Source organism: Rhyacophila brunnea, unplaced genomic scaffold, assembly GCF_057557595.1.
Source record: "Rhyacophila brunnea isolate RB1 unplaced genomic scaffold, BYU_Rbru_1.0 scaffold_1, whole genome shotgun sequence".
Taxonomy (NCBI): Eukaryota; Metazoa; Arthropoda; class Insecta; order Trichoptera; family Rhyacophilidae; genus Rhyacophila; species Rhyacophila brunnea.
In genome coordinates, this window is record NW_028232751.1 from 50,460,192 (window position 1) to 50,478,299 (window position 18,108).

The 18,108-nt window shown below is 32.6% G+C and overlaps 1 protein-coding gene across 1 annotated transcript in view; it reads right to left on the bottom strand.

Moving 5' to 3' along the window:
- LOC147079911 (dystrophin-like protein 1) overlaps positions 1–18,108 on the bottom strand; it is a 265,039-nt gene that overhangs the window by 105,798 nt on the left and 141,133 nt on the right. The window lies entirely within an intron of this gene.

Sequence of the window (18,108 nt, forward strand, 5' to 3'; positions counted from 1 at the left end):
TATGCTTTTATTGAGGTTTCTTTTATACAAGACCCACTTTTATAAACGAAAAATTCAGCTAAATGGATCTCTTTCTGAGAAGATCTCTTACTTAGAATGACATACACATTCCAGTACAACAATTTATCTCTTGAGAATGGCTTCTGCAACGAGCCGAAACGTTGATGAAAGAAAGAGGAAAATTGTGCACTGAAAGCCTAAAAATCTATTACGATAATGTAATTTATCAAGATGTAAATGTAACAAGAATTAAATTTGTCACAAGAAGTATTTATATACAACAACGAAAATTCTGAAATGCCGACATCTACTATTTGATTGTGTTTCCATACATTTCAATAGAGTTTTGATTACAATCGATGTTTATATAACGAAAGCAATATGGAATCAAATTGTATTGTAAAAATATTTATACGCCAGTCATATTATTAAAGCTCATACGAGCGGTTATTAATATTTACTACGCCTCGTAAAGCAACCCAGATTCGATCCACATTTCATTGGACCTTTCGAGATATTTATTATCGAATCACGATTACTATAGCATATCAATTGTACATAATTTATTATTGCGACATAATTTTTATTACATTATTTCACTCGAAAAAGCAATTATCGAGTACTAACCAATTTCAATAATTTACACAGTGATAATTTGCAACTTGACGTGAGAGCCGTTTGAAATGACATTCGTATTATTTGAATCATAAATGTTTTCTGTTATATATATAACACTTATGGCTCGCAACGGATGTTGAGAAGTGGCTGAATGAAACTTTATAGTGAAGTTTAAGAGGATTGCTGTCACCTGTGTCACCTGTCTTCGCAAAAAGTGTTCCTTATGATGCGAATATATTATTTATTAAACTTAATTTACTTATTTTTAAAAACTATTTCTTAAATTAGGTATTAAAAAATAAAATTAACAAGCCTCCTGAAAAGTGAAAACTGTGTATTAAATTAATGTCGTCAAAGTTTTTTTTTTTGCTTAGGTTGGCAAAGATGGGAGGTTTTCATATCTCCTTTAGAAAAATAATATTCTTAAAACTACTATTCAGTTCTATAATATGACATAAAATAATATTAGGTTGAAAACTATAATAGCTTTAAAACGTGTATTTGGAAATATTGTGACTTACAGAATTTTTAATTTTAAACACAATATAAACACAATTTTTAATTTTGACACAAAATAAATTAAATATAACACTTAATAATATTCTTTAATAAATCGAAGCTAACTCTTGATATTGACACTGAAGTCGATTCCAGCTTAGTCTCTGAAGCGTTAGTTTTAATTCCCCAACGTATTTATTAGTACGAAGTATCACTTTCTTCATATGAAAATGCGACATAGATACTTTAATATTATATAATGTATAATAGTAGTAATTATATATAATATATCTCCAATAATTGATTTCTCGGGTGAAAGTAAACACTTAAAATCCTTGGATAAAAGCCAGCTGACTTTATATACGAGTGCCTACTTACTGCGATTGAACGCAAAATGCAACCAGTTTCCTACAGTTTTAATTTGCGCAGTTGCACTCAAATCAGAAGCCAAGGCTATTACTATGTAAACTTTGAGGATTTTAACTCAGAGGATTTTAATCATATTTAACGATTGCAAAGCTTTCCTTTCTAGTCTGAATAGCTGATTAACCGTCTCTCTTTGAAGCATAAATCGCAAGATAAAAAGAGTATTAAATAGAAAACGATTTTTAAATAATATTTTTTACATTAAAAATATTATGCTTACCTTTTTGTAACAGTAAGCAGATGACTCTTATCAAAAAAAATCCGTGTCATGGTTGATAATTCATGTCAGCTTACCTAAAACAAAACAGAAAATATACAATAAGTTTTTATATCCATATTTTTTTTTTATAATGAAATTAAATGAAAAACCAATTTTATTTTATTAAGTCCCAAGATATTGAAGAAACACGGACAAGCTAAAAAAGAACCAATGTATAAATTGGCTGTAAATCATAACACATACACAAAAATTTAATTCATAGTATTACTACACACGAGAAAATATATGAAGGTTTGCCACCCTTTAGAGCAGTGCTCCGCAACCGGTGTGCCGTGAGACGATGCTAAGTGTGCCTAGGTTTCTTAAAAAAAACACAAATAATTTTGTATATTATACAATACTTACTTAGTAGCCAAATTTGCGTACATGGCTGGTAATATATTTGAGCACCTGCATGAACTTAATAAAACAATCCAAGGTCAGAATGAAAATATATTGACATGGTCTGATAAATTAGAAGGATTCAAAAATAAACTTTCGCAGGAGTTTAGACAAGGATCTCTACAAAATGTACCAAATGACCTACCAGACCACCATTAAAAACAAGCAATTAATTTTGGATCCGTCTCAAAAATATTTAACTTTGCTGCAAAAGAAATTTCACCATTACTTTCATACAATCAATACGACTGGATTCGAGGATTCGAAGCCCTTTTGCAACCAATGCCGAAAATTTTATAGTAGGTACCTAGCACTTCCCTATAAATTCAACAGGAGTTTGTTGTATTGAAAAACGACGGGACGCTAAATCTGAACTTCGCCGATGTTCCATTGGCTATTTTCTGGATTTCGATTAATAAAGAATATCCTCGGATTTCCGACAAAGCTACCGCAGTTCAACTCCCATTTTCAACGACATATCTAAGTGAGCAAAGTTTTTCATCTCAAGTTATAATCATTAAAAATAATAAGCAGTCTCTCAGCTCATTCAAACAGTAGCGCACCCAAGGGGGGGCCAGGGGGCCTTGCCCCCCCCCAAAATATGAAAATCATCAGAATGATTTTACATATTGAAATCGAAAGCCAATAAACTATACCTTGGGCTTAGACAAACAACACGGCAAAAAATGATTTGTAATTCTCCAGCACCCTTTTTAGTAAAATTTCTTAGATTTTAATTTCTAACACAAAAATTTCGAAACACTGATGTCAGGTTTTTTTAGAAACCCGTTCCCTAATGAAATTCTCGGTGTCCACCCGAATCCTGGAGTGATATAGGTGATGGCTGGGGAGGGTTGACAGGGCTCTAGCCTGGGGGCCCGGGCTGTGGGGGGCCGGCGTGTCGGGTTGACCAGATAAGTGAGATAAACACACATCATCACAACATTTTAAATTATATAATTGTCCAATATATTTTCAGATTATTATGTGTCGATACTCGACAGCTCCATTATTAAAGTAGATGTATTGAAAATCGCCAATAATTTACTGTATAAGTACCCTCAATTTGAAGTAAAACACAATTTAAAAAATGTTAATGTAGTGTTTTACACTGTCTTTAATCTAAGCGGTGGATAGGGGGCCCGTCAAATATCCTAGCCCAGTGGTCGGCAAACTCATTAGTCAATAGAGCCAAATATCAACAGTACAGCAATTGAGATTTCTTTTGAGAGCCAAATTTCTTAAACTGAAATTATATGCGTAGGTAGTAAGTAGGTACACTGCTAATTTACTTAATAAACTTTAGGCCAAGTTTTAAGTCCTAATTAAATTATAGGTAGGTACACTGAATAAGACTGAATATCATACGTAAGAATGATCTTATAAAATTAAATTGTATGTCAGGTATCCATAGAATTGAATCATAACAATGACTGACAAACTCAATGTGGATAAGTCAGGTTCGTATGTTGTTGATTTAATTTTAAGCACGATTCCAGGTTCTCATCAATAAATCGATTTCTCAATATTTATTCTTGATTTCCTCTCTTGAAAATCTTTTTACTAACCACAAAACTTGCAATATTAACATTGTTGAAAGATTTTATTCAGTACCTAATTAAATACAGAACTTTATTTTTCTTGACTCTTCTCCTCAGCTGCTTTCTTCCTTGCATCATCGACAGAATATTTAGCGCAAAATTACGAGTTTTTAGTTGTAGTATCTCTCTAAATTTGAATGCGATAATTTTTCCCGACATATAAATAAAGGTCGGTAAGCCATTTAAGCTTTGAATAAACGCAAAGTCTCGGTCTATTCAACATTACATTTACGGTTATCCTCTTCCATTTTCTTTGCGTCTTCTTTGTAGCCAAGTCAAATATGGCAGAGAGCATCTGTGGCAGAGCCGCACTCAAGGGGCCAAAAAGCCGCAGTTTGCCGACCACTGCCTTAGCCTGAGGGCCCGTTTCAGGATGTGGGGGCCATGGTGTAGGTACACCGAGTGCAATAGACAAAATACCGATAAACGAGATATTAGGCTGTGTTGTATTGAGTAGGTTGTGTATAATTTAAAAGCAATAATACTTTTTTTGTCCATTTTTCATTAATATGTTGAAACCTCAATATTAAAAAACCAAAAATCTGCGATAAACATTCGGCGAAAAGAACGACTACACCCACTACGGTGGTGGTGTAAATCAAAAGAACATTTTTTTCGGTGGAATTCGACATAAATATTGTAGCTCTCTAGACTAGTATTACCCAAACTTTGTGTACCCCTTCTATAATTTTCGTAACACTGAGTACTCCTCGTCAAAGAAAAATGCATATAAGTACTTTAATAACAATCAAAATATATTCCTTTTGTAGTACATAAACAAAATAATAATAAACGAAAAATAAAATTCATTCATAATAAAATATAAATAAAAGTTATATTATAAAAAATAACATTCATTATAAACCATGAGAAGGATGAAATTATTTATGTTAAAACGACAGATCATCACAATTTGGATCCCTGGTTATTAATTTTAATCTGAGATGCCGTTCCACACCCAAAGGCTGTTCCTTTTTTTGACTTAATGTCTACAAATGCTGAAAAAGCAACTTCACATATATGAAGTTGAAAAAGGAAATGTATTTCAGGAATTTCTCTGTTAAAACTGGATACACATGTTGCATTTGCAACCTAAATGATGTTTAAGTACACTCCTTATATTTATTTTGCAAGAATCCGTCTGAAGCTAATATTTCCAACAATTGCACTTCTTCCGCATGCGATAAACCTTCTAGCATGGATGTTGTATTAATGCTTGTTGCACCAGGCGTAGCCATAACCCGGTGCAGCGCGTACCCCCACCAAACTCTTCCCGTACCCCAGGGGGTATGCGTACCACACTTTGGGAAACACTGCTCTAGACCAAGCGGGTAGCACAGCCGATATTATTTAAGTAATGTTTCAGCATACTAGGTTCACATGTCCAGCATGGTCGCTGTTCACTTCCAATCCGCCAGTCGCTGATGACACGCTCAACGGTTACCGCCACTATGCCTCCAATTTAATAGAACCTAGGAGAAACTGTACAAATATATCGCCGTGTATTGTGAAATTATGTAAAAATATTTATATGAAGAAGAAAAAGAGCCTATGGGACTAATTTCCATTCTCCTCCTTCGCCCCCCCCCCAATAATAAATCCTGGGTGCGCCACTGTAATCAACTATAATTGTATATATATTCAATAACAATAGTAGATTCCATCAAAGATTCCGTTTGACCAAGCTCATAGACACAGTGACGTCTTTAGGTAAAGTGCCGCCCTAAAGCAGAATAAAATAATGCAACCCCTTCCATTAATATTCTAAAATTGCACGGCTAATTTAGTTAATACTGCATATCGAAGGGTTGCCAGAGTAAACGTTTTATAACTTTGCACTTTTTTGCACTCTTTACTATACTGATAAGCCTCTTTGCGTAATTACCTCGCATAAAATTAGATCAAATGATATTTACTTGTATTAATATAATATATTATTTACTAATAAATAAATAAACAATACATGTAAAAAAAAAATTTTTAGAATATTTTAAATCATTTTCATCCTAGAGCTGGAGTGCAAAGTTATGAAGCATATACTCTATCAGGGAACTCTGAGTGTGGACATTTGCGACTAAAGTAGAAAGCCGATACATTCACAACGACGGGTCCTACTTTTTCCGCCCCTCTCGTTGTTGTCTATGGATGACCTGTCATTGTTCTATAGAGTGCTCATACTGACGCGTCTGTCGTGTTCACACAGGGAATGGTTTGATTTGAATAGATAAGTTACATGATAAATAATACACTAGTAACACACCTTTTACAAATGTAATGCATAGATCAATGCTACATATTTTTTGGAAATCGATATTACCAACGGTTTTTGTGTGAAATACTAGTCTGACTTTGACCTGGTGATGAATAACAGGAATGTATATTATTTATAAATAACACTGATAGTTAATATATTTTGATTTGAGATGTTTGTATAATTCAATTTGAAACGAGAAAGGGCGAATCAATATGTTAAGCAATCTGGGATCTGATTTTGACAACTAAACAGTGGACCGCTCGTTGCTTGTGCAAAAAGATATGCTCAGGCTTTATTAATCTAAAGACGGTGCTGGTGTGGAGTAACAGGCAACCGATCGCGAGTGTGGAAGAATATGTGATAAAATTAAACACGACGTGTCAAGAATGTCACACGTCAAATACTGACAACTGCTCTCGGTGTATGCATTGACGCTCATTCAATATTGGTGTATTGAAGGTTGCATCACACACTATTGCACGTTTATAATGTTTGGTTCATTTTCGTAGGACACTCACACATTCAAAAACCTGCTTCAAAATGTAATGTATTGGGGAATAGACTATCGGAATGATATTTATTAATCTATTCTGTGATATGAACTATGTATCATCATCGGCCGGGGTCAATCCACTGCTAGATGAAGGCCTCCCCAAGCTTCTTCCAACTCTCTCGGTCCTGTGTCTTTCGCTGCCACGTATTTCCGCCGAACTTTACCAGTTCGTCAATCCAGCGGCTTTTAGGGCGACCCTGTGGCCGTTTCGTAGTATGTATCTATATCATGATAAGATTTTAATTGAATTCTACAAAGGACTTTTACTTGAGGTATATCCAAATATAGTTAAAAACGCTTCTTTATTTGGAAGTACCTATATTTGTGAAAAAGCATTTTCTACAATGAGCATTAATAAATCAAACTTAAGATCAAAATTAACAGACAACCATATCGCATCTATTTTGCGTATTCACACCACAAAATTTGAGCTTAGATTACAGTATTTAGTTTCAAACAAACAAAAATATTGCATAAATCGGTGTGTGTACTTATATACGCGCGTTAGAAGTTATTCTTCTTTGGCCTTCGGCTAGCTCTGGTGTGGTGATTTAGAATCAGGTTCACAAAATAAATAAAAGTGTTTCTTTGGTTCATCGAACTATCTATATTTCAAAGTATTACGCAACCAGAATGCATTATAAATTATAAAAATTATGTGTTACATCGCGGCTGGTCACACGCAAAAAATACACTCTGATCTGTTTTCCTAAACGCGCCAATATAAGTATAACTTCAAAAAAAAGCATCGCCTGGGTTGTATGAGTGCCTAGACATTTTCCAGTGCTTTTATAAGAATGTAGACTAAAGTAAATAGTATCATGACACCTACTTTTGTATTTCATAAACCATCACCTACACTATACAGGGATTTTATAAGAACCTAATACATTCGCCTAGTATGAAAATATCTTTATTCATTATTTAAATTTAGTAAGAATGCGAAAATTCTAAAAGAAATTACCATGGTAACTATTAAACAATAATAAAAACGAATTGTCTTTATTTGATTATAAAGCAATATATACCTACATAAGTTTATGAGTGCCTAATACTTTTTTTCCAGTGCACCGATAATATTTGAAAAATAGAACATTATGATGATTTTATATTTCGTTCACAAACAATCTACCTTATCTATATTATGAAAGCCTAGTACATTTTTTTTTAAATATGGAATATCAATATTATTTTTAGCGTAGTAATAAATAGGTGAAAAATTGTAGAATGCATTGCCATTTCTTCATAAACAATCTACCTGCAGGATCTTATGCGAGCCTTATACATTTTTTTTAAAAATGCGATATGTATATTATTTTAAGCTAGGTGAAAATTCTAAGAGAATTTTTTATTTTTTTAAAACAATCTACCTGCAGGGTTCTATGCGAGCCTGATACTTTTTTTTCAAAATATGCGATATGAATATTATTTTAAGATAGGTGAAAATTTTAGAAGACATTGCCATTTTTTTTAAAACAATCTACCTGCAGGGTTATATGCGAGCCTGATACTTTTTTTTCAAAATATGCGATATGAATATTATTTTAAGATAGGTGAAAATTTTAGAAGACATTGCCATTTTTTTAAAAACAATCTACCTGCAGGGTTCTATGCGAGCCTGATACATTTTTTTCAAAATATGCGATATGAATATTATTTTAAGATAGTTGAAAATTTTAGAAGACATTGCCATTTTTTTAAAAACAATCTACCTGCAGCGTTCTATGCGAGCCTGATACATTTTTTTCAAAATATGCGATATGAATATTATTTTAAGATAGTGAAAATTTTAGAAGACATTGACATTTCTTCATAAACAATCTACCTGCAAGATCTTATGGCACCCCCCAAACATGAAAATTATCAGGATGATTTTAAACATTGAAATTGAAAGCCAATAAACTATACCTTTGGGCTTAGACAAATAAAAACACGGCAAAAAAATGATTTGTAATAATTCTCCGGCACCCTTTTTAGAAAAATTTCTTAGATCTTAATTTCTAACACAGCAATTTCGATACACTAATGTCAGGTTTTTTTAGAAAACCAATCCCTAATGGAACTGTCAAAAAATTCTCGGTGTCCACCCGAATTCCGGAGTGGTGTAGGTCATTGCTGGGGAGGGCTGACAGGGCTCTAGCCTGGGGGCCCGGGCTGTGGGGGGCCCGGCTAGTCGGGTTGACCAGATAAGTGAGATAAACACACATCATAAATTAGCTTTAATAGTAAAAAAGTCGAACACTTTCAATTACTTATATAATTGTGCAATATATTTTTTGATTATTATGTGTCGATACTCGACAGCTCCATTATTAAAGTAGATGTATTAAAAATCGCCAATAATTAACTGTATAAGTAATTTAATTGTATAATTAAGTTTTAATTTGAACTAAAACACAATTTGAAAAACGTTAACGTAGTGTTTCACACTGCTTTTAATCTTAGCGGTAGGTAGGGGGCCCGCTAAATATCCTAGCCTGAGGGCCCGTTTCTGGATGTGGGGACCATGGTATAGGTACACCGATTGCAATAGACAAAAGATCGATAAACGAGAAATTAGGCTGTGAAGAAGGAAAAGAGCCTATGGGACTAATTTACATTCTCCTCCTTGGCCCCCCCCAATATTAAATCCTGGGTGCGCCACTGCATTCAAATATCAAGTCAAAATATAGGTATAAAACTTTTACATTATTGAAACAAGCTCAGGTATCACATCAATTAGTTATTATATTGACAATACAAATATGTACCTGGAAATATGTACATTTAGTTCTTCCTCGTGTGTTATGTATAATTATTATTTATCAAATAAAAAAACATAAATTAATGTAATTTTGGTGCATGGGCCCCACAAGAGGTCTGACAGGAGGCCCAGGCTCAGGGAGGGGCCCAGTGGCAGGTCAACCAGATAAGTGAGATATACACAAATTGAAAATTTGCTTTAATTGTGAAAAAGTCGCCTGCGGCGCTGATTTCCTACACTAGCATTAATATTTAAAAATATGCAATTGTAGAATACAATTTATTATTATTGTGTCAATACTCGACAAATAATTATTCTTCACCCGACAACTAACCATAATCTATGTTGATATATTAATAAAAACAAAAAAATTGCTAAACATACAATCGATACCATTAATTTTACCTCGAACACCATTTGAAAAACGCTATTTTAGAGTATCACACTGTCTTTTAACCTTAGCGATAGGTAGGGGGGCTCGTCAAAGATCCACGCCTGAGGATGTGGGGTCCATGTTTTGGTGTATAAATAGTTTTACGTGTGGTGTGCCGCGAAATTCTGGGAAGACCTTTGGTGTACCGTGGGTGAGAAAAAGGTTGCGGAGCACTGCTTTAGAGGACGCTCATCCACCTCGACTGCCATGCCGCAAATGCGATCTTATGCCAGCGCACCAACTCCAAATCCAACGAGCCTGGTCTGCGGATCTGGGGTGCTCCATGCGAAAAAAAAGTCCGAAGACTGTAAATCGTCTGACTTGCGTGCCAATGGAGCGCCGGCATTATAAACGAGTTCCCTTAAAGGAGTATTGCCATCTTTTGGTCACCGAATTATTGTATTTCAGCAAAAATTATGGTACGCGTTGTCATTTGTTGAAAATTTGTGTTTCTCACAAAAACTAAGAGAGAATTTGAAAAATTATGAGGCCCTAAGTAACTTCCTCTTACGACCAAAAATTCTTACCAGCGAATTCAAGAAATTCCATTTTAAATCAAAGTCAAGGGGCCTTTTTTACTACTTTTGTTCTCGGCTCGCCAAATTTTCTTCAATTACGAAATTACTTTTCACCAATTTATAGTAGGTACGGAAATATAGAAATTTTAATACTTTTAGTATATTTTTTGATCTTGACATTAAACCTTTTTTTCGATATTACCTATACCTTTTTGTAATCATACATAATACGCGATCCAATTATGAGAAATATATGTAGGTAATTCAATTTTTAATTTATTTTTTTAACATATTGTGGATATTACAAATCATAAGTTTAAGACGTACACAACATGACATGAAACATTATTATAAAGAAGAAAAGTAATAAAAACGATAAAAATTAAAATATAAAAAGAGAACATAATATAAACATACAGAAGCAGTGGAAATGCAATTATACATTTATAGATGTTCAAAGAAGTACACCGAGTTTGCTAAGGAGACCATATTTAAAGAATTTATAAAATCGCGTCCACCTAAACTCAGTCTCACGCAAGTGGAATATATCAACACCCGAAGAAATTTGGTTGAACATAGTTATCACCCTCCCAATTGGCATTACCAGTGGCCCGTTGGTTCTGCACCTTGGGAGAAAAAACATCTGATGCTCCCTATTTCTAAGATAGTTATCAGGGATACACGTGTCAACACTGCCCAGAATGGCAGAATTCTTATTTATTCCTCGTATAATTCGAAAATAATACGTAGCTAAATAAAGATTTCTTCTAAATTGCAGACTGCAGTATGTAAGCATACCTAAGAGAAACTCAGTTGGATAAAGCCACAGATAGTATTCATATAACCTCAAGTAAAGGAGTCTCAAGAATTCTGAACCCTCTTGATCATAAGGCCATACTTCAACTGATGCGGTGCCCAAACAATAGACTCGAATACAAAACTTGCCTCAAAAGTATTAAAAAAAAGACTTATATAAATTTATGTAATAATAATATACATTCTACATATTCCATATTAAAAAGATTGTACGAATGAAACCTAAGGGGTACAAAAAAAGTGTGTGGAAAAAATAATAGAGTAGAGTGATCATTATTTTTCATTCGCTAAGACTAGCTGGGATTTTAAAAATGAGACAAGGTCATTACAGAAATGAAAACAAGTTTTACCATTGAGAGTTTTCTGTGGCGGTTTTGTGGACATGATGGCTGCATTGCTGGAATAAATGCAGCATTATCTACTGAACGTATACTTTACTTCGCATAATCCTAGACGTAGTTTGTAAGCTTCTTAGAATAATTTTAATTGTCTCGAAATCAAAATAATAATGTGAAAAAACACCGCATTAAAATGAAAGCTTTTAAATATTTACTGGAATACTCATCTTCCAGGAATCATAAGTATCATATATTATGTAAATAATAATAAAAACGTTTAAAATGTAGAGCTTAAACATTATTAAAATTCTATGAAAAATAAAAATTTAGAAACTATTTTTTTTTCAAATTTTTCGTTTGTTAGTATAACGTGAGCAAAAAAGAAATTTCTATGTAATATTTTTTATTATTTCCATAAACAATGTAAATTTTTAAAATTACTTTATACATAATAAAAAATATAACATAGAATGTCTTCTTTTACTACCTAGTACTGTATTTTTTAAAGAAAAATAATAATTTAATCAAGTCTCACTATTTACATAGAATATACTTTTCCAGAATTCCAAATAATATTTACATAGATAGGTATTATGTATTTTTCTTGTAAAATATTCAATGTTATTCAAACAATGCCCTAACTGAAATTTAGTTTTTAAAACCAATATTTTATATTATTAATTAAGAATTTTGATTAGATTATAAACTATCTTAAGTATTAATTTTGTAATATGTATATATCTATGCATAATATATTATCATATATTTATAATAAAAGTATGAAAAAGTTACTTGGAAATATTATAGAGTAACCAGGGAATGAAAAATAAGGCCCGTTTCAGACAGGACACCGGTGTCGCGCTCGTATGTAATAAGGAGGCCTTTGTATTCGAATAAAGGGTCCATTGTATTATGTTTATGAACGCCCCAGTGCTAATGACTCAACACGTGTCCGGTACAGTTTTCTGTCGGCCGCTACATTCGCAAGCCGCCGATACACCGGTTTTTATTACCGCAGCCAGTTTAATGTTCTAATTTATAACGTGAAATTATGCGTTGTCTCATTAGCTCTGGGGCGTTCATAAACATAATACAAAGGCCCGTTTATTCGAATACAAAGGCTTTCTATATTATATCGAGTGCGACACTAGTGTCACGTCTGAAACGGTCCTTAGTGTTGATATATTGTATCGAAAAAGTAATAATACAATAAAACGAAAAACACGACGCAAGAATAGGCCTAACATGACGTGTAGAGATTGCCAATTTGCAACTATGTGGTGTTTGCTCATATATTTTTCATTAACTTCCCTACCAAAATATAGTTGTAATTTCGTCACGGAATTGCTGTTGTATCGTTTTGTAGTGTTGGAGATGACGTTCGAAATCAGTGGTTGAAAAACACTTGGATTACATACAACCTTTAGTTTTGATAATAGGACAGCAAGTATTGAAGATACGATAATATTATGGGGGTTGACAAATACTATAAACTATGAACTTTAAGGTGATGTCTTTCCCTACCAGAGGCACCTAGAGGAAAAATACGAAGTTTGCAATTTAAGACATTTTTTTGATAATTTACAATTTTAACTGTATCTGAAAACATTAAAACGAAAAATATTTTTTATTTTAAGTCAAAGATATACTTACAATTATTATTGTAAAAAAATGTTATAAAATATGAATTCGTCAAAGGACTTATTTTTATAATATATATTATTATGGTCATATTTATTACCTATTAAAATTTAGTTTATTAAGTTTTCTATGCTGTAGCTGTACCTACGAGATTGTTGGCTAATTCATAGTTTTAATATTTTTATATTTATTTTATTATCATCATCATAGAATCTATCCACTTCTGAATCTTCAAGCTGCTTCCACTTCGCTCAGTCCTGTGCGTTGAGTTGCCACGTACTTACGCAGAACTTTATCATTTCATCGATCCAGCGGCCTCTAGGTCTACCTTGCGGACGTTTTGTACCTCTTGAATACCACTGGATGAATAAATTTGTCCAACGATTGTCTCTTCTTCGAGCTATGTATCCAGCCCATCTCCATTTGAGGCTTTTAATCAACTCTATCACATCTCAAACCCTTGTCTGCTTCCTTATCCACTCATTCCTTTTTTGTCCTATCGCGTTATGCCCAGCATGCACTTTTCCATACCACGTTATGCTACTCTAAGTTTCTGGATCTCTCTTTTTCTTAGGGTCCATGTTTAACACGCATTCATACAAAAAAAAATATTTTAATATATGACCATAAAATATAAGTAATAAGGTGGGGTCCTTTGACATACATCTTCACATTTTATAAAAATTTTCTGCTTATTGCGATATCCATGGCTTTTTATTATTGTCTAATTTTTTTTTTTTTTGTAAATATTAATAACCATGTCTTTGCTTTTTCGTACAAGGTGGTTTTTAGTAATTTTGAACAAACACCCGGGTTTTTTTCAAAACATATAAATATTGTATCCTCACCGGGAATCGAACCCATAACTCTCGGGTGGAAGGCCAGCGCTTTACGCACTGCACCACAAGAGCCGCCTGTCTAAATTATTATTGTTATCACTAAAATTCGTATTGTTTATAAAATCCATACGCTTCCAAATGACAAATGACATTTAACATATTCTTAGCGAAGATGTTAAATTTCAATAAAAATCTTTATGTATTTGCAATTTTACGTTTTTGACAAAAATATTTCTTCCGTCGATAATCTACTGATATAAATCATAAAAAAAAACTAAAAATTAAAATAAATGTAATACAATAAAACCAGTCAGAAAAGAATTGACAAACGTTAAGACAGTAAAAACTTATTCTTACAATATAATAACATAGATAGGTACTTAAGTTTTTATTATATTGTGTGGCATATGACTGTTACCTATTGTAGGATTATATTTTTTGTCTCTCTATCGACTAAAATAAAAGTTTGAAATTGTCCTAAAAAATGAACAGTCCAGTCCTATAGTAGTATTAATTCTTAGAAGCTTTTTAAAGGTGCCGTTTCTTTTAAAAGCTATTCGAGAGATAGTAACTTTATATTGTAAAAGCACAATTTAGTACTGTCTAACCCCTCTGACATATCTGAATAGACTACCTTGAAGTAGAAATCAAATGATTTCTACCCCATTAATATCAGAATAAACTCATAAAAATAACAATGTTTGATACACAATCCTGCTGTTATTTAAATAATAATAAATATTACGTCTCTGTTCTGGCAGAACATACTAACTGGAGAATACTAGTTTTGAGTAATTTGACTTTGAAGTTGTTAAAATGTTTAAAATGTTCTATCATGTGAGTTTATTAAGTAATCGTAAAAAGGATGACTTTAAAATAAAGACTGTTTATTTATTAAGAAGGTTTCCAGACGGTAAAGTTTGAAATAAGGAACATTTTGACTAACTCAATATGTAATTTTTTCGAATTAGTGTCTTCTGCCAGAACAGTGACGATTAGTAACACATTTATTTGACCAGGCTATACAACGAATACGTACTTCAGGTTATATTAATATTATACTTGTTGGGTATTTATAGTAAATGCGTATTGTACGCATATAAATTATTAGATGCATCGATTACTTTGTGAGTTACCCCAAGAAGTATTATTGAATTATGTCGGTTTATTACCACGTTTTATTACCTCGTATTCTTATTTGTCCAGTACAATTTTTTTCTTGTTTGTCCAAAATTTGTATTGGACGATTGAAGATTTTTAATTAACTTCCCGACTAGCTAGACATTTGAAACTTTTATAATATATCAGAACACGATGACAGTGCATTCTTTTAATACTTTTAGCCATCTTTAAGCAGAATTGAATTCATTTTCAGTTAATTCTGTTTTGTATGGAAATTTATTATTTTCGGTTGCTAAGGGGGTCCTAGCAACTAAATTATTAATATATACGTGCGTTACTATAGAAATCAATATGAAATGTCAAAATGACATTTTAGTATTCTATATGTATTCAGTATTTCTATCAAGTACAAAAAACTATTTATTAATAAGTACATAGAAAGAACTTTTTATATACCACGTTTTTAAATTTTCTGTTGAATCATATAAACTTGACAATTCTATTTATTAATAATTTAGGACAAATAAAGAAATTGTCCACAAATCATTTTTTTGCTATTTTGCAACAAACAAATAAATATAGAATACTGACATGTCATTTTGATTTCCATAGTATATATTAATAATTTAGTCGCTAGGACCAACCCCTTAGCAACCAATAATAGTGGATTGGATTACAGGTTTCTTCCGAAATAACTTTTCATACAAAACAGAATTAACTGAAAATGAATTCAATTCTACTTAAAGATGGCTAAAACTATTAAAGGAATGCATTGGCATCGTGTTCTGATATATTCTAAAAGTTTCGAATGTCTAGCTAGTCTGGAAGTTAGTTAAAAATCGATTGCAAGATTTGTACTGGATAAACAACGCGACGAAGAATGCGACCTAAGAAAAACGTGGTAATATCATAAAGTCACAGATTAAAACCGTAATGAAAACAAGATTTTCGGTCACCTAGATAATTATTGGTAGATAACAAAAATAAAATAACATTTTATAAGTACAGGAGATTGGTCTGCCGAATATTTTAGACATACTCACGTATATGTAATACATCACCAACTATAAATTATATAGTATACATTATGATATATGTATAGTTTTGGTTTCCCACCGTCCCACCTCCTTTTCCTCCCACCTCAAGCACTGCGTAGCATACAAAATACGAAACTAGAAATATAGATATCGCTTGTTTAGTCTGATTTATCTCCGCCGTATTTCTTATGTTACGATGATTACCCTAGATATCCCGATATAAAAATATTTTTATTGTTATTTGTTCGCTCTTTCATTCGTGACCGCCGCAAATGGGGCGCTAAAAAATTCTGAATGCGCCTCTGGGAATGCACTAAATCTTATTTCGGGATAGTCGCCGCATTTTTTCAGCCAAACAAAATGACCGAACACGTTGCTCCATATAAACACCCGCTCCGATTTTACCTTGCTTTGTGAGTTTTATCTATATAAAAAAAGTCGACATTACACAAATATACCACAATCAAGTTGCTAAACGAATACAAAATAAAACGGTAAATGCTAAATTGTAACATAGACCATAAAATTAATTCAACGTCGTCAAAGGCATCAAAAATATTTCATAATTTTTAAAAACTTGAAAAACATACATTTTATAAAATACTAGCGAGACCCGGCATGCGTTACAATGCCACTCAAAGAAAGAGAGTGTTTGTCTATTATTTATTGAACTGCTTTTGGATACACAATATTTTTGACGTTATACTTCTTTAGGCGCGTTTGGGAAAACAGATCAGAGTGTTTTTTTGGCGTGTGTCAAAGTTGCGCGCGCAAATGTAACGCATTAATTTGGCATGGGACGGAAGTTTTGCCTGCTGATGCGACATAATTTATTTTGTGCGGCCACGTTCGGGTATTCTAAATGCTGGAGGTTTGTAATTTTCAGCTGTGGCTTGGGCCGGTTGGGTTAAGACTGAATGTTGCAACTTTTATTATGATTATTCATTTTTCATGTCGGTCTCAATCGTACATGCGCCTGCGCATAGTCATTTAATACCTACAACCAAGTAAACAGTACGTGTTGTAAACATAACCAATATAGTGTCATAATAAAAAAATATATATTTATAAACAAATTTCTGAAGACGAACATTCTACACTGTTAATTTATATTCATAAAAACTTTATTTATATTGGAGTGTATATTTATTTTTCATTGTAAAGATTGTGTATCAAGATTTGAGGCTATATTTATGTAAGTATTATTTATGAGTAAAATTATATATCAATAAATAAATAAATTTTGTGAATGTAGGTAAATAATTCAAACAATGGTATGTTGTAAATTTGCAATATTTATACACTCCATACACAAAAATACATGTTTTTACGGCTTAGAGGATAATATTTATCGTATATCCCATGTCAATTTATTTATTAGCGGTTTATAACAATTGAAGACAATAATAATTATTATGTTTCATCACAAAAGTCAATATCACGTTTCAGTGAAACCATTAAATAGGCTATATTTTACTTTTATATTGTAATAAACTATTATTGTTAACGAAAATATTTGTACAGTCATCTATCTGTTTAAGCAAAGATGGTCGAAATAGCGGTTTGCTAAATTTTTCAAACACAGGTTTTGAGATTTTTTTCCAAAGTAGGTACATTCTGCTTAATAGTATTCGTTGTCAGTATGTATTTGCCTTTTGGTGACTGTACACAGTGCCTAAAGATGCCGAAAGGCGAATCCCGGGTCGCAAGAAACGACTCAACATTTTAAGATGTCATCTCGCTATTTAACCATTCGGTGAAATAGTGAACTTGCTGGTATTTTATGATCTGACCGGTTTTGACTTGATAAAAAGTCAAAATCTCTCCCAATTGCCATTCATGAAAGCAGCACTTGCTTGTCTCGGAATTCAACTCCAGAACTATTCGATAAGTTGTAAAAAATATAATGTTTATGTACATCTAATACGAAAACTAATTATTTCTGCCGTCGAGGTCCGATGGCCAATATAGATCAATATCTGAAAAGATTTGAGAAATGTTTTAAACTTA